Source organism: Lissotriton vulgaris, chromosome 3_1, assembly GCF_964263255.1.
Source record: "Lissotriton vulgaris chromosome 3_1, aLisVul1.2, whole genome shotgun sequence".
NCBI lineage: Eukaryota > Metazoa > Chordata > Amphibia > Caudata > Salamandridae > Lissotriton > Lissotriton vulgaris.
The window spans coordinates 1,622,627,416-1,622,651,121 of NC_141689.1; positions in this window are offsets into that span (position 1 = coordinate 1,622,627,416).

The window sequence follows — 23,706 nt, forward strand, 5'->3', positions numbered from 1 at the left end:
AGCCCCCACCCCGAAACAGTACGCCAGAAACCTTGGCATCATGATGGACGACGCACTGTCCATGAAAGACCACATACGCATACTCTGGGGCAAAGGCTTTGCAATCCTGAAACTCCTGGCCAAAATCTTCTCTTGGATACCATTGGACTGTCGACGCACAATCACCCAGGCCCTCCTAGTTAGCCGCCTGGATTACGGCAACGCCTTATGGAAAGGGGCGACCACTCGGTCCCCCCGCACGTATGGCAGAGTACCACGATCCCCCCGGGAAGCCATCTTGGGCGGGAGGCGTGTCTCGGCTGGTATGCCCGAAGCGGCGTAGCCGGGGCGCGCTTTTTCCCGCCCTAGAGTGGGCTGGCCTAGACACTGACGCGGCTGGCCACGCCCTCGGGGCAGGCAGGGGCGGGTTTACGCCCACCCTGAAGACGGATAAAAGGGGACGCAAGACCAGAAGGCATCCTCTTGTTCCTGTGCTCTGAAGCTGCACCTCCTCGCTGCACGTGAGCTCGAGACGGAACGAAGAGCCAATTTTGAGCGTTGTAATCTTTCTTTTGTCTTACAGATACTCTGTCGGAGAAATGCCCAAGAAAGGCGGGAAGAGAATGACGACTGAACAGATGGTTCGGGTCCTCATGAAGGAGATGACCGAGCTGAAGAAGCGGGTGGCGGAGAGAGACGGGGAAGGGGGGCCGGAACGTCCGTCGGCTGGAGCAGCTCCAGGAGGGAGAGCCAAGAGGCCAAGGAGGGGACCAGCTGGGGGAGACGTCCCGGTTCCCTGTACCCCGCTCGAAGCGCCAACCCCAGTACCTGCGGAGGGGAATCCGATTCCCGTGGTGGTCACCCCGGTGTCCAATGAAGATATGCCGCCCGAGCTGGCAGCACAACTTGCAGCGTGGTTGGGCGAAAGTAGTGAGGGCGCCACAGCTGCCGAGGCGCAGGCGCTGATGAAGCAATTGCGCGAGAAACGGGATGCAGCCAAGGTGTCCGCGCCGGTTGCAGTAGTTGACAAGCCACAAGGGACGATTGCGACCGCAGAGGCAGCGTCCGGTGCAGGTAAGCGGCCATTGCCAATTGCGAGGGATGAGTCAGCACCCTCTCGTAGAGAAAGGTTGGGTCAACATGAACCTTTGGCAATTAAGGAGAAGATTTGGGCGGGGGAATATGTGAACATCTTCTCGTTGCTTGTTGATCATTATGAGGTGGAGCATGTTAAGGGTCAGAAAGACCTCATGCATCCGAGTGTTTGGCGCGCAAAAATGGCCGCCTTTAAAGTGAATGAAAATATTGGCAATTGGGGCAATGCATGGGGAATCTTTACGTCGATCTTGGGGGAACGTAGGCCCGAGTTACTTTCCGAGTTGCCGACCTATCAGTCGCGAATCATGGGGTACTCGACATCATACCAGGGTAACCATTGGTTCTGCTACGATAATCTTTTTAGAAAGGCTAAAGAGCATAATAAAAGCTTAACCTGGGATTGTTATGATTCTTTGACATGGGATAAAATGAAGGAGACAGGTATGTTGAAAATGCCATTGGTAGGAAGCAATGTGGGCGAATCCTCCCGCCAATATGGGGGGACGCCCTTTCGTTCAGGTACGGGTACCGACGATCACTCGAGACCTGCCGGCAATACAGGAAAAAGAGGGTTATGCTTTAATTTCAACAGAGGTAAATGTACTAGGCCCCAGGGATCGTGTAAATTTAAACATGAATGTAGTGGGTGCGGGTCGCCCCATCCTGAGTCCACGTGCAGAGCCAAAACGGGTGATAACGGGGGGAGAGGAGGCGCCAAACAGGTCTAACATAGTCCGAGGGGCGCCTTTACCTACCCCGATTGATACCTTGGCGATGATTCCCTGGCTCAGTGAATACCCGGTTCGTACTTCTGCTGGGGTGCTGCGGAACGGATTTTCGTATGGTTTCCGCATCCCGGTAGGGGACTTTCAGGGTGTGGAGAAGTGTAAAAATCAACTTTCGGTCCTGCAGCATACGACCGTGGTACAGGATAAGATCCGGAAAGAAGTTACTCGAGGTCGGGTCGCCGGCCCGTTTAGTGTACCCCCGGTGCAGGATTTTGTTTGTTCTCCTTTAGGGGTGGTCCCCAAGAAGGACCCGGGTGAGTTCCGATTGATTCATAATTTATCAGCTCCACGTGGTTTTTCTGTAAACGATGCAATAGATCCGGAAGTATGTTCGGTGCGGTACGCATCCTTCGATGAGGCCGTAGCCATTTTGAATCGCCTGGGGCCCGGGGCGCTGATGGCGAAGTCAGATATCGAGTCAGCGTTCCGATTGCTCCCGGTACACCCAGACGACCAGCGTCTCCTGGGTTTCATGTTTCAGGGTTATTATTACATGGATAGGTGTATGCCGATGGGGTGCTCTATATCTTGTGCCTATTTCGAGAAATTCAGTAGTTTTCTACAATGGGTCTTCACAAAGAAGACGGGTTTCCAACATGTAATGCATTACCTTGATGATTTTCTGTTCCTTGGGGCAGCCGGGGATCTCGAATGTGGCCGGGCCTTGGCCGAATTTTGTATGTTAATGAAGCAGTTTGGTGTGCCATTGGCACCAGGTAAGACGGTGGGTCCTGCGACTTGCCTCGAGTTTCTGGGGATCGAGTTAGACTCCTGTGAGGGTTGTTTTCGTTTGCCAGCTGACAAAGTGTTGAAGTTCAGGGCAGCCCTGCGAGTGTGTATAAATGGATCTAAAGTTACTCTGCATCAATTACAGCAGTTGGTGGGACAGTTGAATTTTGCCCTGAGGGTTATACCAATGGCCCGCCCCTTCTCCCGTTCAATTGCCCAAGCTATGGTCGGCCTAAAGGAGGGCCATCATCGCACGAGACTATCGGCTGAGGTCTGCCAGGACATGCGCATTTGGTTAGCATTCCTGGCGGACTTTAATGGTCGAGTCGTCTGGAACAAACCAGCCGTGTCCTCGGAAGAGCTGGGGCTATGGACAGATTCAGCAGGTAGCATAGGTTTTGGTGCCATCTTCGGCACAAAATGGTCGGCACAAAGGTGGCCGACATGGTGGCATGACAATGGTCTGACAAGTAATATTGCTTTCCTTGAACTTTTTCCCATTTTGGTGGCCCTGAGAACCTGGCCCGAAGGGTTCAAAGATCACTCTGTGATATTTTGGTCTGACAATATGACCGTGGTCGAGTGCATCAATAGCCAGGCTGCACGATGTAAACTGATTTTAAGACTGCTCAAAGAAATTGTTTTACTGTGTATGCAACTGAATGTGCTATTCAGAGCAAAACATGTCCCGGGGGTAATGAATCAGGCGGCTGATGCACTGTCTCGTTTTCATATGCAGGCTTTCTCGGGTTTCCTTCCCACAGCGGACCCAGAGCCGGCACCCTTTCCCGAAGCTCTCTGGTCTCTCGGTGCCCCGAACTTCGTCACCTCGTGGGAGAGAGTCTAGCACCAAGGACGAGGAAGGCATATGAAGGGGCGTTTCGGTCCTATTTAGCCTTTTTGGGGACCGATAGAGAGGGGCTTTGGGGCCACGAGGAATGGGTAGTGAATTTTCTGATGTCCTTACGTAGGGCTGGGAAATCGGTGGCTACGGCCCAGAGGCATCGTGCTGCCATTTCCTTTGTTGCCAGGGCTCATGGTATCCAGGACCCGACAGCGTCTTTCGTTGTACAGAAAGCGCTGCGTGGGTGGCAACGCCTTGAGGGTCGCAGAGTAGATGAGAGGCGCCCGATAGGTTTGGATAGGTTGGCCCAGTTGTTGGCCACACTCCCTTCCACATGTTCATCTCAGTTTGAGACAGTGTTGTTCCGAGCCGCTTTTACGCTGGCATTTCATGGGGCGATGCGGGTAAGCGAACTGGTGGCAAGGAACAAACAGGATGTGACAGGGGGTTTGTGCCAGGAACACGTTCAGATCAGAGGGGAGACAATGACTGTCTCTTTTGTCAGGTCCAAGACCGATCAAGGTGGGATGGGTGACTGCATAATCATACGCAGGATTCCCGGGTCCTCCATGTGTCCGGTAAAGTGTTTAGAAGACTACCTAGCACGAAGGGTGGCATCATGGGGGGGGACCTTGTTGAGACACGCGGACGCCACCCCACTGACGAAATTTCAGTTTCAGCGGGTGCTTGCGATGTCAATTGCCGCTGCGGGCTTGAACCCGGGCGAGTTTGGGACCCATTCCTTTCGGATAGGGGCTGCTACAGAAGCTACAGCTAGGGGTCTTAATGTTGAACAAGTGAAACGAGTGGGGCGTTGGTCCTCCAATTGTTATAAGAGGTATGTGCGGTTGCACATGTTGTGAAGCTGTAATGATGTACTCACGCCTCTTGTTTTTGTTTGATTTTCAGTTGCGCAAGCCTACGAGGCGGGGCGGACTATGCAGTCGACCCAACACCGGGCCAGCGGTCAGACATCACCGGCTGTGAAAAAGGAGGTGTGGGTCGTGGGCCACTCATACGTGAGGCGTGCCGCGGACGTATTCAAAGCAGGTGACATGATTCACGTAGCTGGGGAATACGGGTACAGGGTGTCCTTCTACGGAAGAGGCGGTCTCTGTATTGACCAGTTTCAAACATTTTTCGAGGGTTTGTTAGGGCGGACGAGGTCACCGCCGTCTATAGTCATAGTGCATCTACGGGGCAATGATTTGGTCACCACCGGTAGACGACTTCTCCTGGAGGCAATAATTTCCACTGTAAGTTGGTTGGCGAGGAGAGTTCCGGGGTGCATAATTGCGTGGTCACATATGATCCCACGAAAGGTGTGGCGAGGGGCTATTTCTATTCCTGCTTTGAATCATTCTGTTAGAAAGCTTAATAACAAAGTGAGTAGGTTGTTCCGTTCCAGGACATTGCATTCTATTTCGCATGGCTGTATTAATGATGACAGTATGTATTTGGGGGATGGTGTGCATTTGTCTCAGGTGGGGAATGAGTTACTCATAGGAGACTTCTTAGCATGGTTAAAAACGTTAAAACATGACCTTTAGGTAGGAGCTTTGTGGGGGGTCCGGATAGCCGGTCAACTATCCGGCCTGTGGCGGTAAGGTCATGATCGGTGAGCACTAATTGGAAGATCCCTATGAGTGGGCGTCACCCAACACGGATGGGAGCGCTCGGGAGAGGTGGCCATTGGCCCCTCAACGGGGAGGCGGTCCCTTCTAAGGATGGGTCGCCGAAAGATAAGGAAAGGCGGTCAAGGCCCCTTCCTGTGTAGGAGGGGTTACAGCCCCCTCCTGGGGAATTTCCCGGGGCCAGTGACGTCTGCGACGGCAGATGTGGTAAGTTGTGCAGGGTTTGGGGGGGGGTCTACGCTACCTTCTAGATACCTCACACGAGTCCTCGAACGACCTTTAAGTGGCGTCGAGTTTTATTGGTGCCCCCGTCAAGTCAAAGGGAAATTGGTAGTTGCACTTGAGGTACGCCTCAGTGCTGTCGCCCCTCACAAGTGGGAGGGTATTTCTGGTTAGGGATCTTGACACCGGTTACGACCTTGCCGTTGGCCCTTAAACGTTAGGATGTACAATTTCATAATTTCAAGTAAATGTTTGTAGGATGTTAGTTCGGCTAGGAGAACCTCTGTATTAGAGAATCTGTTAAGGTTAGCCAAACATCGCAATGTGGTAATGAAATTGTACATTAATATGAAATTGTTGATTTAATGTTTTAATTTTGTTTTAATAAATACGGCCGGGAGGGTCCCTCCCTCCCTCTTCCAAAAACTTCAAGAACTGTTTCCGGTTTCCCTCCTTTGGGGATTGTGTGAGAGGGGGTGGCGGGTATCTCAGCCATATGGAAAGGGGCGACCACTCGGTCCCCCCGCACGTATGGCAGAGTACCACGATCCCCCCGGGAAGCCATCTTGGGCGGGAGGCGTGTCTCGGCTGGTATACCCGAAGCGGCGTAGCCGGGGCGCGCTTTTTCCCGCCCTAGAGTGGGCTGGCCTAGACACTGACGCGGCTGGCCACGCCCTCGGGGCAGGCAGGGGCGGGTTTACGCCCACCCTGAAGACGGATAAAAGGGGACGCAAGACCAGAAGGCATCCTCTTGTTCCTGTGCTCTGAAGCTGCACCTCCTCGCTGCACGTGAGCTCGAGACGGAACGAAGAGCCAATTTTGACCCACCCACCAGCCCCTGAAGACAGCAAGTGGTTTTTAATAATGTCTGAATAAAAGTTTGATGGATAACTCTGATTTTCGTTTACAGGTTATGGTGATTATCGCGATGACTTTGAGTATGCAATAAAGTCTGGTCAATTTGTGTTATGTTTTGCAAATAAAGGATTTCTGCTTTAGTGTTTATCAGTAAGCATGCTTTTAATAAAGTGGTTGTTGCTACTGTCTTTTCATAGTTAGTCATTTAGGAATTTAGTTAGCATTGTCGTATTTATTTTGGTTGGGCGGTAAGGTCATGATCGGTGAGCACTAATTGGAAGATCCCTATGAGTGGGCGTCACCCAACACGGATGGGAGCGCTCGGGAGAGGTGGCCATTGGCCCCTCAACGGGGAGGCGGTCCCTTCTAAGGATGGGTCGCCGAAAGATAAGGAAAGGCGGTCAAGGCCCCTTCCTGTGTAGGAGGGGTTACAGCCCCCTCCTGGGGAATTTCCCGGGGCCAGTGACGTCTGCGACGGCAGATGTGGTAAGTTGTGCAGGGTTTGGGGGGGGGTCTACGCTACCTTCTAGATACCTCACACGAGTCCTCGAACGACCTTTAAGTGGCGTCGAGTTTTATTGGTGCCCCCGTCAAGTCAAAGGGAAATTGGTAGTTGCACTTGAGGTACGCCTCAGTGCTGTCGCCCCTCACAAGTGGGGGGGTATTTCTGGTTAGGGATCTTGACACCGGTTACGACCTTGCCGTTGGCCCTTAAACGTTAGGATGTACAATTTCATAATTTCAAGTAAATGTTTGTAGGATGTTAGTTCGGCTAGGAGAACCTCTGTATTAGAGAATCTGTTAAGGTTAGCCAAACATCGCAATGTGGTAATGAAATTGTACATTAATATGAAATTGTTGATTTAATGTTTTAATTTTGTTTTAATAAATACGGCCGGGAGGGTCACTCCCTCCCTCTTCCAAAAACTTCAAGAACTGTTTCCGGTTTCCCTCCTTTGGGGATTGTGTTGAGAGGGGGTGGCGGGTATCTCAGCCATATTCGAAGGGATGAACAAGCAACTGTTCTCCCGCCTACAGGTCCTACAAAACCAGGCAGCCAAACTGGTCTGCAACAAAGGCAAACGAGATTCGGCATCCGCATGCCTAAAAAAACTCCACTGGTTACCAATGCGTCAGCGAGCCACCTTCAAACTACTCTGTCACGCGCACAAAGCCCTCCACAAAACTGGCCCTACAATCTTGCAAGGAAAAATCGAATTCTATATTCCTAACAGGAACCTAAGATCCAACAACTCAGCCCTGGCGAAATCCAAGCGCATTTACAGGGCAAGGACAGGTGGACGAGCCTTTTCACACCTGGCGGCCAAAAGATGGAACGAGCTACCTATAGATCTTAGACACACTGCAAACCTCCTTCAATTTCGGCAAAAACTAAAAACCCACCTCTTTCCAAAAAACTAACTCCCTTCACACAGTTTCAGTAGTCCCCCTTTTCTTACAGCGCCGTGATATCCCATGGGATGAGTGTCGCGCTCTATAAATACAAGAAATAAATAAATAAATAAATAAATATGTATCTGTGTTTGCAGTTATTTTATGTCTGCTAATCAAACCATCTATCCAGGTATATCCAGCAAATACACATAGCATTTGTTAACATATACACAAACACTCGAGGGTCAGTGCCATAGCTGTGTGTGGGGTATAAGATATTGGATATGCTACAGGCCAGTATTTTGGTGCACCAACAGGATGGGTGGGGAATCAGGACTAGAATGACAGGGATGCTGTAAATTAAGGTTAAATACATTGACAGAGATATACATACACAGCACACATTGGGATTCTATATGGACGATAATTATGTAGCGCTTTTCTATTAATAAACTTTTCTATCTTGGTGTACACCAAGCAATGCCTTTTCAACAATGAATCACCCATTCAGAACTCACACTTTCAGCACATCTATTCGGAAACTATACAAGGATATCCCAATGTACAGGCAGCCACAGAGATTACACACTACACACTTATGTCCTGCACTCCTCTGGATGCATGCTCTTGGAAAACTAGCAACGCATCTTTTTTCCAGTACATAATTATCCATTCCAGTTGATTTCCCCGCACCTATATGTTGGGCTTACTAGTTACTTCCCAGAAATGGGGAATACCTCACCGACCAGGCAAAATTCAAGCCTTTTCTGCATGTTTTCCCCACTTTGAGCCAAAATTGGCATACACTTTCCACCTGCTTGGAGCACATGTTAAATGTGAGCGTGAGCATTTCTCAGGACCATGGTGTGGGTGGTGGAGGCATGGAGTGGGGTTTGGGCAGAGCAGATGAGAAGAGATTGTTAGCTGCTACATTTAGAATGATAGCGTGTTTGGGGCACAGGAGCTGCTGTAAGTCAAACCTGATAAAAACATTTGAGAACAAAGGAATTCAGCCATTCCTGTACAATATTAGATGTTTTAGAAATGAGATTGCCCAGTTGAACTTATAATATTAAAGAAAATGGGGGCATATTACCAACAACTAGCGATAATTATCGCTATGTTGGCTTAGCGGCAATATTTTTATCGCCGAGCTGCGGCGATTTTTATCGCTTAAGAACCTTGGGGCATATTATCAAGCCTGTGCGCTAAAATTATCGCCGCTTTATCGGCCGAAAACGGCCGATAAAGCGGCGATAATGGGCTTGATAATATGCTCTGTGGAATTCCAATCGAAGCCCATGTTAGATGTCTTCACATCTAACATGGACTTCGATTGGAATTCCACAGAGCATATTATCAAGCCCATTATCGCCGCTTTATCGGCCGTTTTCGGCCGATAAAGCGGCGATAATTTTAGCGCACAGGCTTGATAATATGCCCCCTTGCTATTATCAAGATTTATCTCCTAAGCGATAAAAATCGTCCGAAATGCATGAATATCACTGAAAAGTCAGCGATATTCATGCATTACCGAGCTAATGCTGTTAGCCATGTTATCCACCTACCATTGGATAACATGGCTAAGAACTGCTCAGGGGCAGGTGTTAACTTTTGGAGATAATCGCGCTTATCGCGAATATCTCCAAAAGTTGGTAATAGGAGATAGCGATGTTAGCGACTGTTTCCAGTTGCTAACATCTTGGCACGCCCACTTTGCATGTCATTTGTGATAAATATCACTGACATGCAAAGCGGGGCCCAAGATGGTCGCTATGTCCTACTAGCTGTCGCTAACTGGTGTTAGCGACAGCTAGGTAATAGGGAGATAATTTTATCTCCGCTTTCTTGGCTTTTAAAGCCAAAAAAGCGGAGATAAACCCCCTTATGGTGTTTTGCATCACTCCATGACTTTGCTGAGGCACTGTGTCTTTGTAATAATGTAGGTGGGTTGAAAGGTCACCTTTATACCCACTGTGGAATGTCTTTTTGAGCAAGGAAGTTTTTGTCTAAATGAAGAATTTGTTTGTTTGTTTATTGTTTAGTTAACACCTTCGCTACTAGGCCTTTTCCCCAACTATGCTAAGCCTATTTTTGGCTATTTGGGGTAGTTCGCGCTTAGGCCCTTGTAACTTTTTGACCACATAAGGTATCCACGCAAAAATTGCGTCCTTTCCTTCTAACATCACGGGGATTCTAAAGGTACCCAGGATTTGTGTATTCCCTTGGAGTGGACCTAGAAATTAGCTAAACTACAGCTATAATATATATATTTTTTTAAATGGGAAAAAACGGCTACAGATGAAAGCGTCTGTTTTTTTCCCTGCAAATGGTATCAAAAAAGGTTGTGTGGTGCTGCAATCACCATTTTCCCAGCTTTCAGGGACAAGCAGACTTTTGTCATAAAACCAACAATTTTTTACAGTTTTGGCATTTTTCTGGGACATAGCCTATTTCTGCTATTTTTTCGTGCTTTCAACCTCTTTCCAGTTAATGGTAGAAATGGGTACTAAAGCAATAATGGATCCTGGAAAGCTATACATTTTAGAAAAGTAGATAGAATTCTGAATTCAAAAAGGGGTCATTTGTGTAGATCCCTCAAGGTTACTTTATAGAAACTAACAGTTGAATATAGAAAAATGTTTTAATTAGTTGAAAAAACAGCCATTTGTGTCAAAGTTTTCACCTGAAACTTCTTTTAATTATGACAGCTGTTTGAAAGCAATATACTGTTACATCCACTGGATCATTCTGGTTGTGGGGCTATATAGGACGTGTTGTGTCACCAAGAACCAGACAAACCCAGAGCCAATAACTGAGCAGCGTCTTGCAATGGTTTTATATTATGTACCCGCTGTGTGGCAATTATTCTGGGTAAATATTTGCAAGGAAAAATCGGTATGAAAGACATCTATGTATTTCTGAAATGGGAACAAAATATAGAGTATAGAATCAATAGATATTTGCACATTTCCGAAATTGGGAGTACCCATACTAGTATTAGCATGAGAATTATAGGTCATTTTTTAAAATGACTTCTTTTTAACACATTGTATTTCATTTTGGAAGTGAGGCAGTATTTTACTCGGGACACTAAGGAGAATGCTGTGCGGTAGGACATTTGTCTTAAGTTAGGATTTTTTCCTAAGTTAGGATATTGTCTTAAGTTAGGATTTTGTCTTAAATTAAATTTAAGACAAACTTAAGTTGAATTTAAGTTTAACTTAAGACAACACCCTTACTTAAGACAAAATCCTAATTTAGGACAAAATCCTAATTTAAGACAAAATCCTAACTTAACACTACTTAATGCCTTCTGTGAATACCAAAAGTAGTAAGTTTAGGATTTTGTCTCAAGTTAGTTATGTGGATCGGGCCCAGTATTTTTAGGTCAGAATCAGAGGCGGACACAGCTGGGGTACAAGGCCACAACCTACAGATTCAGTTAGTAAATCCTGGTTGTCCAGATCAGACAAAGGTAACAACCTATTATATGTAGAAGGTGGAGGAGCGCCAATATTTGGAACCCCCAAGAGTGGCTCATAGAAATAGCCCAGAGGCAAAGCCCAAATGTGTGTTGGAATATTGGAGTTAATCTCCTGAGCCATCACTATAAATTTTACCAAAGATGGGTTATGGAAATTGAGGACTATACATGCTCTCTCGATGTTCTTTGGAGACTGTCCCACCCAACCTACTCTGCGTGTCATGATGATGTTATTGATAAATGACGCCCTAAACCCCTTATGTTTACGCAACCAGTCAACACTTTTGTTACGTAACTTGGTTTTCTTTGAGGGGAGGTACTCCTGCCAAAACCACTACATAGGGACCAGCTGCCAGTGGTAGATTCTGCGTCTCCCTACTACACTTAGGGTTTGGGGTGCGTTCAGAGGCTAACGCCCCCTTGCCTATTTTACCGCCCCCAGAAATAACGCTAGCCGAAGCACCAATAGAGGCAATAGGAGTATTACAAGGCAAATGGCAGTTTTAAACCGACCGGCCGGTGGCTCGATGTTAGGAATGTGCTAGAGCAAAAGGCGAAAACACTAAGAAAAAAGGGAAGCTTTTGCCAATGCCTACCCCTCAACGACCATGGCAAAACATCAGTCTGGATTTTATAACAGGTTTACCCCTGGATCAGGGATATTCAGCCATCTTGGTGGTAATTGACAGCCTTACAAAGATGGGGCATTTTATTCCTTGTAAGAACCTGCCAACTGCAGGCCAGACCGCACAGCTACGAATTAGCCATGTCATCCGGATCCATGGATTACCTGAAGTGATAGTGTTTGACAGAGAACCTCAATTCATAGCCAGATTCTGTAAAATGTGGTGCACAGTTTTGCATATCGATTCCACGCTCTCTACGAGTTTCCATCCACAAATTGATGCACAGACGGAGAGACTATACCAGACTCTGAAGAAGTATCCCCGGTGTTATGCAAAGGAGGCTCAAGGCTCATGGGTGTCAATATTATGGATGGCCAAACTGGCTTACAATAACGCTTGGCATTGCTCAACAGGAGTACCAACTTTTCATGCAAACTTCAGTTATGATGCAAGAATGCTGCCCATCAGTCTTCCAGGGGACATAGCGAATCAACCCACCGTACAAGAGCATGTGAAGAACTTACAAACTGTTTACCGGAGATTAAGAAGGTATTTGATACAGACCAAACAGGCCTATAAGAAATGGGAGGATCTTCACAGAACGGATGGATCTCGTATCAGGTGGGTGACCGGCTATGGTTGTCCACGAAAAACATCCGGTTTGAACTACGCAGTGTGTTCCACCCCAGATACATAGGCCCCTATACTATAGTCAAACAGATTAATTCAGCTGCTTACTAATTGAAGTTGCCTGGTAGTATTCGGATACACCCTGTGTTCCACTGCAGTCTTTTGAAGGCAGCTGTAATGGCAAGGCGGCGTGCCCCACCACCGGTGTCGTGTGAGGGGGTCTCCAATACAAAGTCAGGTGCATTCGGGATTCCAAGATGAAAAGGGGCCTACTGTGGTATCTAGTCTCATGGAAAGGTTATTCTGCGGAAGACGACTCATGGGAACCATGGCAGAATGTGCATGCTTTGGTTGCTGTCCGATCTTTTCATCCCAGGTATCCCGCCAAGCCTAGTCCTAGAAGGCACTTGGCAGGAGGGCCTACTGTCAGGAAATGAGAGAGTGGTGCCTACATCACTGATAGGATTGGACTACCATTCCCATGATGCTTCATTAATAGGAGGGGCGTTGTTAATGATCGAAGCACGCCAGACAGTGTGCGTAATTTATTTATTTATTTATTTATTTATTTATATGTTTATATAGCGCTAGAATCGACCCCCTAAGGGGTATCTCTGCGCTTAGACGGGCTTGCAGAGGCAGTAATTCTTTAACAAAAATTAGACATCACAGAACAGGAAAGTTTTTAACAGTTTTCTGAATGTGAGATGTTCCGGACACTGTCTGAGAGAAAGTGGGAGGTCATTCTATAAACGAGGGCCTAGATGAAAAAAGGATTTCCCTCCTAACCTAGCTTTTTTACCAGAAGGTACTACCAGGAGGTTTTTAGCACTGGAACGGAGGGATCTGGGAGGAACATAGGGTACATTTGTCTGCGAGGTATAAAGGACCCAAGTTATGTAGTGCCTTGTGAATAATACAGCACGTTTTAAACTTGATTCGTTGGCGAATCGGGAGCCAGTGAAGCTTTACCAGAAGAGGGTGGGAGGGGGTCCTAGAAGGGGCATTCAGGACCAGTCACGCTGCCGTATTCTGGACCACTTGAAGTCTATTTAGCGAGCCTTCATTGGCCGACATCAGCAGGGCATTGCAATAGTCCACTCGACTTAATACCAGTGCTTGGACCAGGGTTCTACTGGTTGAGTCTGGGAGCATGGGGAAGGCTTGGCGCAGCAAGCCTATTACATGGAAGCATGAGCCGGTTGTCTGGTAAACATGTCCTTTTAGGTTAAGTGATCGGTCCAGATGGATGCCAAGATTTATTCTGTAAATATAGGGACAGGATGAGGACCCAGCTCGGCTGGCCACCAGTCCATGGTCCATAACAGAAGGGCTTCTCCGAAGAGCATTACCTCCGTCTTCTCTGGACCGCAGCTGTAAGTTTATCAAATGGGAAAAGGAGTTGAGTGTCGGCATATGATACAGGGATAAACCCATATTTTCTCAGGAGATTGGCCAAGGGAGCAACATAGATATTATACAGGGTAGGGCTCAAACATGAGCCCTGTGGTACTCCCTTGGTCACTTCCAGGGGGGGGGGGGGGGATCGAAATGTCCCCAGGTTAATGCTTTGGAACCGATCTGACGGAAAACTCCTCATCCAAGCCAGAGCCAAGTCTCTTAGCCCTGCCTCTTCCAGTCTACTGAGCAAAACACTGTGGGATATCGTGTCGAATGCTGCGTAGAGGTCCAGCAGCACCAGAGTCATATAATGGCCCTTATCCAGGGACATTCTAATGTTGTCTGTGACAGTCAACAAAGCAGATTCGGTGCTTTACCTGGGCCTGAAGCCAGACTGGGAATAGTCTAAACATCCAGTCTGTTTGATGAAGTTGGAAAGATGGTTATTGACATGTTTCTCCACAAGTTTGCTCACAAATGGAAGAAGCGAGATGGGTCAGAGATTAGAAAGCTCTGTCCAAGGAATTCAGTATTGGTCTGACCTGGGCGATTTTCCATTCTTGTGGGGCTTTACCCTCCTTGATAGAGAGAATAATAAGAAATTGTACCTACGGGGTGAGTTGTTTGGACAGAGAAGGGATGACCTTAGCAGGGATGTGATCAGATGGCAACCCAGACTTTATCTGGTGGATAAAGGTCTCAACCTCAGTTACAGAGATACTTGGAAATTTAGTGAGGAGTGTGGGATTAACCAGTTCAATTCTTTCCGAGTATATGTGCCTTTGCTGGGGGTTGCCCACTGTGGTGATTTTGCCATAAATAGTCTCTATCTTTTGTAAGAAGTACACAGCAACATCATCACATAACTGTTGTGAGGGAGTTTCAAGGGTCTCACATGCCTTTGGGTAAACAAAAGCTTGAAGAATCTCGAACAACAACTTTGAAGAGTTTCCAGCTTGTGACAACTGAGATGTAATATGTAGTTTACGTGCACTCTTAATGCTTTTATGATAACTTGCCAGTACGCAATAATATTAATTTTTATCTATTTCTTTATGTGTAGTACGCCAAACTTTTTCCATCTTTCTACAATATTGTTTTTGAATTTGTAAGTCATCTGTGTACCAGGGTGTCTGTACGCGGTTTGGACGGCTCACGCCGGATTTAACAGGGGCAATGGGATCAATAGCTTGGCTGATAGCTGAGTTATATTTTAAGAGTGCTTCCTCAATGCCATCAAGTTCAGAGAGATGAGGTTTTATAAAAGCACTTTGAAACTTATCCGCAGAGACTTTCTTCTTATGTCTTTACAGGTTGGAGTGGTCGTAGTGGGATTTCTTTCCTCTATGAGGTCCTGTATGTGAAACTCAATAGCTGTATGATCTGACCAGCTTAATTGTTTGGGAGGTTTACAGTTAACTCTTGGAGAATTTGAAAAAATGATATCTAGTGTATGTCCAGCTACATGCGTTGGCCCTTCATTGATTTGTTTTAGGCCAAGTGAGAGAAGATCTGTTAGAAGTAGTTGGGCTTCTCGATTAGTTTTATTTTCTCTGTGAACATTAAAATCCCTTAATAATAGGAAGTTTTTCCTCACACTTACATAGGGAGCCAGTAATTTAATCAATTGCAAATAAAAGTTGTTAATGGGTCCAGGGAGACGATAAACAAGTGCTCCCTTCCAGCTGATATGGGAGTAGGCGTCTACTCTAAAGATCATTATTTCTATAGAGGCGTTAATTCATTGTTCCAAGATAGTATTTCTGGTTCCGGTGGCTTTCTCTCGGGCGAGAGAAAGTTCTGCGGCTGTTGGAAGCTGCGCAGGGTTTATTTCATTTTTCATCACTGGAGTACTGTTCCCGGTTATTAGGAGTGCTTGCCTGGATTGTGTGACCCAGGAGCGTGGGATCACCGGTTCCGATTCTGCTCTTGAGGCCGCTGGAGATTCAGAACTGTGAGTATCTTTGCGCGTGTCACAGTGAGAATTTCCGCAGTCATGCCATTCAGTGTATTGTTATTGACACCATTAGCTCGGCGGAGTCCGAAGCTGATTCTACGGAGTGGAATGCAGTGGTGAAGTAACCATGCATTACCATTTATGAAGCAAATTAAGGGGTTGTGTCCTTATTGTTTGCTCACCGGATGTTATTCAGTTAAATACCAGAGCGGATTGCAGTGGTGAGTTAACTATGCCTTACTGTGCCTGGGTAGCTTTTTAAGCTGCTGTTTTCTTTCTAAGACTTTGTGTTTTTTCAATGTGACTTGGGCATGGTCATGCCGAAGGAACATTCACAAAACATTTATGGGGAACAGCATGTGGTGGATCACCTATCTTATCTGCTGACATAATTATGAAACAAGATATTCTTTGTGCATACTACTGACCTTGTCCTTGGATATATTTCCTTTTGGAAGTGATTACCTTTGCTTGATTTGCGTACGACTCAGAAGTGGATAGCGCAGCATTTTTTGGTTGTCTTGTATCTTCCTTATTGAATGTCTTCTCTCTCTTATTCAGAGAATTAAATAACCGGTATGTATGAGGTATGCTTGAAGAAATATACCTTGATGAAATGCTGTGTTCAGAGGTATATTAATCTGTGGAAATTCTGCTTTATAGATAAATGTCCAGGACAAGAGAGAGATTCACATTTTCATAGGAATAGAGGATCTGCTGTCCAAGAAGCAAGGTATAACCAATCAAAATATGTACTCCTGGCTCTCAACATGTGGAGGGATCCAAGGTCCCACCCTTAGTGATTCTCACATAATTGTTTGGTGACAGCCAGTGCTTAATTTGAGCCATGGGTTTCCGGTGCTCAGCACTGGCACTTAATTTGTTTCCAGTGCTTGGCATCAGCACCTAATTGTCAACACCATACTTAGAACATTCCAACACATGGTGGAGTAGCTCATCTAATTTAGAGAGTAGCAGAACAAAGGTAGTTTAGGACTACAATATACATTAAAATTGCTAATACCTGCCTCCCCAGCCATTCCTTTAGCTTTGGAGACCTGGAATAATCTTAATTGTCGCATTTACATGCGAGAGAGCTGGTTAGTAGTTGTTTTGACAACGATGTCAAATGCGATGGTTGGTGCAAGCCGCAGTAGCCTTCTGGTCAAATTAGGCACTGTCACAGCACCATCAATTCAGACCATTAAAACGGCTCAGCAGTGGGGGTGGAAATGCCTCAGATGTTGATTAATAAATAGCAGAAACAAAAGCACTTGTCTGACATTGTTGAACAAGCCCTTGATGGTGTGACAGCATTAAATATGACTGGCTGGCACTGTCATGCCTCCTAGGATTTTCACACCTTTGACATGCAATGTCAGCATGACCTGGCCCTGGCCCTTCTCAAAAGGCACAGTAAGTTCTCCTAGGCACCAATTTAGGACACCGAAGTGTGAACATGTTCGCATTGTTGCAAAATATAAGCCCCACATTTTAGTTTTAATTTTAACGTGATGACATGTTTTCTGTTTCTTTTAAAAGTTGTATAATAGAGTGCGTTGATGAATTTTCCAGAGATCTAGTAAATTTGTAGACGTTATACCTTTTGATGGCCTAGAGTAAATGCAAGTATCTAATTGCATTTCAGTGACCTCCACAAATTTCACTTGAGATACAGAAATGGCCTTTATCAGCTATCCCACTTCATTGCCATGCTTTCAGAAATGTATATATTCAAAAGGGTTGTTCACAGAATCAAATGTGAATCGTAGAATTTAAACACACAGCTTCTTTTTTCGAAGAATCTGAATTTTATTACACAATATCAATTGATAAATTTGAAAAAGGTTGATATTAGAATCAATAGCCAAAATGAATTCGGGAGTTCAAGTGAAAATGGCTAAGATATATATACAATGGTCTTACGCAAAACAGTCGGCAGTTTTGATCTTTTTCGAAATTCGTAGCAAATAATTATTTTATAAAGTGGGAATTATTCATTTAAAGTTACCAGTTACTACACTGAGGAGCATATTATCGCAGACATAGTGGCGATAAATGTATCGCTCCATTCACAAGCTGGTGCTAACAGCCCATATCACCAGTTTACCGGCGTTAGCAGGCGCAAAAAAACAATGCCATAGATGACCCGGCAACTTACGCTAATGATATGCAGAGTAGGAGTTCAAGTGCAAAAAGTCAGCGAAAACACCACTCCGCAACATTCTCAACGACCAGCCAGATCGGCAATAAAATCCCAAGACAGGCGATAAGGCACGTCAGCAGCAGGGATTTAACACCTGCCCTCACCTGGTATAAAGTCGGACGGCAACCTGCACAATAAAAGGGAGCCCAGCCCAGTGCCACACCAGAAGAACAACAGATGCCATGGAGCTACTGATCATCAGCTCGAGACCAAGAGGGCAAAACACCCAGCACCGACACCACTGGCCCGAACACCCCCCCCCCAAACCACCCTGGACTACCACAGAGGCAGCGCAGACAAAGACAGTGGACCTTCAGAAAATGCACAATCCTCACTGACCTAACACCAGAATATGTCATTGCCCACTACCGGACAACCATCCTCCCCATCCTGAACATCATAGCCCACAGGCAGACGGTACCAACACAGCGGACACCAACATCCCTCTGCAGACAAAGCTGCTGGCTGTGCTGCATCGGTTGGCCTCTGGTAGCTTCCAACCAACAACTGTCACTGTTGGAGGAGTCTCACAGCCAGCCCTAGCAAGTTCCTCACAACTGTCTTGGATGCCATCATCAGCTTGGTACCCCAGCACCTTCACTTCCCCCACACTGCGCAGGGACAGCTGGAGACCAAGCAAGGCTTCTATGCCATAGCTGGCTTCCCGTACGTGTTGGGAGCAATTGACTGCACACATGTCCTACTTGTTCCCCCTGCCGTCACTGCACACAATTACCGCACCAGAAAGCACCCACATTTCCTCAATGTGCAGGCAATAGTGGACCACCGGGGGCTCTTCACCAATGTTGTCGGCAACTACCCAGGCAGTGTGCATGATTCCTACACCTTCCGACAGTCCATCATCACCCGGCGCTTCCAGGATTGCACCTGCGGAAATGCTCTGCTCATTGGTAAGTAACAAATAAACACACCACACACCCCAACTCCTGCCTATTTGATGCGGGACAATGGACATTTGTACTACATCACGGATGTGAGGTTGTACTCGTTCATTGTAATCTCACCCTTTTTTTCTGCTTTTATGGTGCATTTTCCCGCAGGATGCTTTGAAAGTGCAGGCCTGTCGCTGATTTGTGTCTCGCGGTTTGGGGCATCACCACTTTTTTCGCGTTCGTGTTTTGCATTTTTGCGGTGTCGCGTTCATTTTAATGCGGTCATTTGATGCATTATCGTGAGCCTATCGCATGGTACAGCTGTGTTGAGAATACGACATTGACACAGCGTTATTTTCCGGCAATAGACTGCGATGTGAAGAGTTGCATTAAGCTAATTTTGCGATAATTATCACACGTTCTTGAGAATATCCCCCTGAGTCACTTGTAATGATGCTTTTGGAATTATGTTGTGCCCACATAAATGATTATCTCAACTTTCTTAAAGAAGACATAATAATTTCTCAGTCTGAAAGCAGACAGTGCGTTCAAAAGTAGGGGTGTGCTAAATTTATGTAATTTGCTTTTTTTTAATTATACAAAATTGTGGGAAAATTCTGTTAATTTATGCATAACTATTCAAAATGCATATCCGTGATTTAGAGTTATATTCTAACAGGAAATGCATCCTTGTATCAATATTTGATGCAAGGAAATTTTTTGCACAAAACAAATAAAGCCAAAACAGAGCCACCTGTTGTCCTGGTTTTTGATCCGGAACGTCTGCACTATATATTTGCGACAAAATGTAGCTTAGTTATGTGGTGTGGAGTAATGACGTAAATTTGGGAATTTTGCAGAACAAGCCTAACATGAATTTCCTGAAATTACACCTGCATAATTTAAATTTCGACCAAGCCTATTCAAAAGTTACCAGCTCAATGAACTTTGCTGTAGAATCCCGCCTTCGTAGACCTAATCATTTTTATATGTATTATTAACAACCCAGTTCAACTCATAATTGAAAATAATTGCGTTGTTTGTCAATTTCAATTTACTCCCTGTAGTTATATGGATTGCAGCCTCATCAGTCTACCTTATCACATCCCTGAGTCAGTGAGGTAAGAACTCACCCTGGAGATAGCCAGCCCCTATTCTCACCAAAACAGAGCACATTTTCCCCAGAGAATGTAAAGGCACTAGTTCCTTTTCTGCGCTTTTGGTACCACCATTCTATACAAAAAGAAGTCTTGGTCCCTACTGCCTCTTGTTTTGTCAGTCTCTATCCAGAGGCAGGTCATTTTGTTTCCTTACAAATGGATTTTTAGGTAAGTGATTCTAATCTCATGATTTATATTTTCTATCCCTCGCACCAAAAAGTCAGGGCAAGGTTCCCAGTATGTACCTTATTTGAGCTTGAGACAAAGTGGAAAAAATTCTGTTTCTTTTGAGGCTCTTCCTGAAAGTGTGCAGAGTGGTGGAGCATCTGATGTTTATCGGGAGCTCATTCAAGGTCTTTTACCGTGGTGTAGGAGAGGGCTCTACCACCAGCTTTGGCTTTGCGGATGCGTGTGAGTTCGGCAAGGTCGGCGGAGCAGAGGTTTCTGTTCACTACATGGAAGGAGACTCTTTCGTCGAGGCATTTTAGGCCGGTGTTGTGGAGGGAACTGTAGGCGTGGGTGAGTATCTTGAAGGTTACTCTCTTCTACACGGGAGCCAGTGGAGGTTTCGCAGGTGTGGGGGGATGTGTTCATGTCGTGGGATTGAGAGGACAAGCCTGGCCGCGGTGTTCTGGATGGTCTGGAGTTTGCGGAGCAGGGATTTGTTGATTCCGGCATAGAGGCCATTTCTGTAGTCCAGTCTGCTTGTTAAGAGTACATGGGTGACCGTCTTTCTTGATTTGGTGGGGATCCATTTGAAGGTCTTGCGAAGCATGCAGAGTATGTTGAAGAAAGTGAAGGAGACAGCTTTGATCGGTCGAGTCATGGTGAGGGAGGAATCAAGTATGATGCTGAGGTTTTTGGCGTGGTCCATGGGAGTGAGGGTTTCCAAGGCCGGTGGGCCACCAGGTGTTGTCCCATGCTAAAGGGGTGGGTCCGAGGACAAGGACTTCTGTCTTCTCAGAGTTGAGCTTCAGGCAGCTGCTGCTCATCCAGGATGCAACTTTTTTCATTCCTTCCTGGAAGCTGAGTCTGGTGGTGTGGGGATCCTTTGTGAGGGAGAGGAAGAGCTGGGTCTCGTGGGCATAGGATACTATGCTGAGTCCATGCTGTTTGACGATGGAGGCGAGGGGGCCATGTAAATGTTGAAGAGCATGGGGCTGAGCGATAATCGTTGGGGTACTCCACAGTTGATCTCAATGGGTTTGGAGAGGAAGGGCGGGAGTCTGATTCTTTGGGTTCTGCCAGTGAGGAAGGAGTGGAGCCAGTCGAAGGCGGTTACCTGTATGCTGGTGTTGTGGAGTCTGACAGTGAGAGTGTGGTGGGAGACAGTGTTGAAAAATGCAGAGAGGTCTAGTAGGATGAGGGCTGTGGTGTTGTCTTGATCGAGGAGAATGTGGATGCCGTCTGTGACAGCAAGGTAGGCTTTCTCGGTGCTGTGGTTGCTGCAGAATCCAGGTTGGGAAGGATCGAGGATGGAGTTCTCTTTGATGAAGTTTGTTAGCTGGACGTTGACGATATTCTCGGTGACTTTGGCATCAATGGGGAGGAGAGAGATGGGTCAGTAGTTTTTGAGGTTAGTCGGGTCTGCAGTGGGCTTCATGAGAAGGGGCTTGACTTCTGCACGTTTTGAGTCATCCGGGAAAGTTCCAGCTACAAAAGTGGCGTTGAGGGTGCGTAGTAGTTTGGGTGCTATGGTGGTTGCAGCTCTTTGGAAGATGTGTGGCGGTCAGGGGTCTATGGGAGCTCCTTAGTGAATGCTTTTCATGGTTTTGGCAGTGTCTTCGGTGGTGACAGGGGTCCAGGCGGATTTGGAATGCTGGCTGTCATTGTTGGAGGAAGGGTTGGTGTCTGTGCCTGTTCGTTGAAGTTTTCGTAGTGGGACTTGTTTTTCAGATGGATGTAGGAGCCTAGTTTGTTGCAGAGGTCCTAGGAGGGTGTGACACCCGTGGCTTCGCTGGAGAGTTTGGGAAATTTCTGAAAGATGCTGAAGAGTTATTTTGTGTTGCTGGAGTTTGTGAGGATTTTGTTCTGGATGAAGGTCCTTTTGATGGATCTGATGAGTTGGTGGTATTCTGTCATGGTGTTCTTGTAGGTGGTCCGATCTTCTGTGGTTTTGCTGTTCCTCCATAGCTTCTTCAGAATTCTGCAGGTGCATCTGAATTCTTGGAGCTCGGTGGAGAACCAAGTGGCTTTCCTGGGGCGCTGTCTGTCGGGGTTGCGGAGGGGGGCGAGCTTGTCTGCACAGTTGGTAATCCACCTGTGTAGTTCTTTGGCTGCAGAGTTGGCGTCGTTTGAGGTGGGAGGTGGATCGTGGTTGAGGGTGGACTTGAGGTGCTCCTCAGTGACCTTGCTCCAGCTCCTTTATGTAGGGCGTGTTGTGGGTTTGTGAGTGGTGGCCTTGTCGAAAGAGAAGTGTACACAGGGGTAGTCCATCCAGGGGGGCTGCGTGGTGTGGCTGAAGTGGATGTTGTTACCTCTTATGAAGATGGGGTAGAGGGTGTGTCCTGCCCTGTCGTTGGGGGTGGTGATGAGCTGTTTCAGATGATGATGGCGAAGTTGTCCAGTAGGGCGGAGGAGTTGGGGTTGCTGAGGTTGTCGAGGTGCTTCATATGTAGTCATCTTTGAATCGGGACTAGCTTTTGATTGTTCTGAGATTCAACTGTCCACTCTGGGCCTGATTACAGTTTGGCATACAGAAGAGTTGGCCTTCTGAACTGTGATTGACAATGGTGCTAAAAATTATGCATCATCTTAAGAGGCTAGAGTTTACTTTGGTTGTTCAAGAATCATGTTAAGAAGACACTGCTGGAATGGAGAAATGTAAAGTCTTCTTTCTGATCTTGCCAAGCAGAGCAGTCAACATCCTACATACTAAACTGCGACCAGTTCCACTGTATCAGGGACTCCTTTATGAAGACTTATGTAATGTCTAGTTATCAATAACACCAAACACTCCCCTCATACTCATGAGAGACTTTAACCTAGTATTAGGCAGTCAACTGCAATGCATCCTCATCATGCAGCTTCTTTATGACCATTCATTATTAAACACGTATACTATTCCCACTCCTAACCAGGGCGATCCATTAGGCTTAATGCTGACCTCCAACAAACTGTAGACTCCCATTAACCCTTGTCCTTCTAATCTTATCATCATTGTCTTATCAGCCATCATCCCCTCTGACATACCCTTGATTAGTATACACTTCATGTCTAGAGGAAAACATTCCACTGCCTCTCTCCCCACATTCATAGCATAAATATGCAATAAACTTGCACCATTACTACAGAATACATCAATCACAAAATGTAATCTGCCAGATCTGCATATTTTGACAATTACTACTACTGCATTCTCCTTAAAATTACAAGATCTCAACCATGCAACACAACACATATCTATTCCTCCAAAACACTGAAGCAGACACTCAACTGTAAATACCCACACTACGGACAACCTTCATACCAGTAAACAAGCATTTGATACACCTTACACAGCATTTGCCAAAGCTAAATGTGCCTACTTCCAAAACTCCATCACCTCTTTTCACCTTCTCCCCATGCTCTTAACACCCACATTCAATAAACGTCTTAATCCTCCTAGAAGAATTATGTCTGTATTCTCTCTCACCGCCTCAGCCTTTGCAATCTACGCCTCTTCAAAAATCTCAATTATTAGACACATTTGTGCCTCATCCATTACATCGATACCTTCCTTTTCCCACAACAGCTATACTTGGCAACATTGCACCTATATCCCTTCTGAACTCATTCCCATACTGGTCTCTATCTGACG